Genomic DNA, 2036 nt, shown 5'->3' on the forward strand with positions numbered 1-2036 from the left:
TACATACATACATACATACATACATATATACATACATACATATATACATAGATAGATAGATAGATAGATAGATAGATAGATAGATAGATAGATAGATAGATAGATAAACGTAATTCTTTTCCTATCTCCACAATTGTAAGTTTCTTTCTCTTCCTCACCACTTCTCTCTTTTACTCGAATTTCTTTTTAATACATTTATCCACCATTTTGTTAAAATTTCTTTCAATATATTATCACTTAGTCATTTTATATTTTAACTTTTATCGATTATATCATTTCTTTCCATTTACTCCCTTTGTTCCATTTGTTACTGTTATAGCGGCGGCGGTGGCGGGGGGTCCTCTTGTGCTTGTGGATCGCTAACGTTTCTTATGTCTTCTCATTTCTTCTAAACATGACCATATGCTAATCTCACTCACCACAAATATTACACTCACTGGATATATCATACATCCACATATACACAGACACAAGCATGCAGATATACAAGCAGACTTAAACAAGGCGCACATTCAGGCATAGAAGCGCATTCGTAAACACAAACACGCGCACACTCAACCAAACTTATCATCGCCATGATCACAACGTCATGTTCAGTATCATCACGATCGCTACATCATTATCAATAAGAAGGCGAGGCAGTAAGCTGACAGAATCATTAGCACGCCGAACAAAATGCTTAGCGGTATTTCTTCCGGCTTTACGTCCTAAGTTCGAATTCCGCCAAAGGTCGACTTTGGCTTCCATCCTTTTGGGGATTGATTAAATAAGTACTAGTTAAGCACTGGGGTTCGATGTAATCGACGACCCTCTTTCTCCATAGTTTCAGGTCTTGTACTTATAGCAGAAAGGATAGTGACCACGGGTGCGACAGATAAGTATTTCACCGTTGTTGCGGCTTGAGAATGTCACGTACTCGTGTCACTTCCGAAACGAAATCGAATGAACTAGTCTGAAATATACAAGAATAGTGTATAAACTAATAAAGCCTACATTAGTATGCAAAGAGAGAAGTACGTGATACTGAGAAGTGACAACGACGGTGAAACACGTACTTGTCGCTCATGCGGTCGTGTCTGGAGTGATTTCGTTTCGCCTAACTCTAAGGTATATTGTGTCTTTTAACACAATACGTCTTCAAGAGCTTTTACTCGGGAGAAAATCGTACCTTTTGACGTTTCAACTACACACATACATTATGTTATATTGATAAAGTTTTTACTATAGAGTTATTCCTGTAGCATAATTCAAATTCTGTTGTGTTTCGATACTTGTAGTCTATTCCTTACATATACCGAAGCATACAATAGACCAAAGTTTCCAAACATGTGGTACTAAGAGTCCCAGGGTTGAGAGAATGTTTAGAAACAAATTCAAATTAAACTTCATCTACGGAAAATTTAAGATGTACCAACTGATTTGACTTTTCATCAAGGTGTTTCTGGACTAATAAAATGTTTCCAAACGCTGCAATAGTCTGTTGATCTTATCTTACAATAAGAGAAGTGATATTTATTAACAACTTAGTCTTGTGAACGTTGGCATAATTAACAGCATAATTAGGATAGTATCATTACAAAGTACAGCTCTCGTAGGGAATATGATGCATAGAAAGAAAAAAACAAAATGAAGTAATTTTAAAGAAAGAAATCATTTAATTTAGAATTAGCCAATTTGTTGACGTTTGTTTAGTTCCCTGTAATCTAGCAGTTCAGCAAACGAAACCAATAAAATAGGTACCAGACTTGAAAATAAATACCGGGCTTCTTCAATGTGGTCGCAGTCCTATGACTGAAACAAGAAAAAATTAAAAAATACTTTCTTTGCACATAAAATGGAAGGACCACCAAGGCGCTTATAGTTTATTATTATTATCATTATTATTATTATTATTACTATTATTATTATTATTATTATTATTATTATTATTATTATTATTATTATTATTATTATTGTTATCATCATCATCATTATTTTATTATTATTTTTTATTATTATTATTATTATTATTATTATTATTATTATTATTATTATTA

This window comes from Octopus bimaculoides, chromosome 3, assembly GCF_001194135.2.
Source record: "Octopus bimaculoides isolate UCB-OBI-ISO-001 chromosome 3, ASM119413v2, whole genome shotgun sequence".
Classification (NCBI taxonomy): domain Eukaryota; kingdom Metazoa; phylum Mollusca; class Cephalopoda; order Octopoda; family Octopodidae; genus Octopus; species Octopus bimaculoides.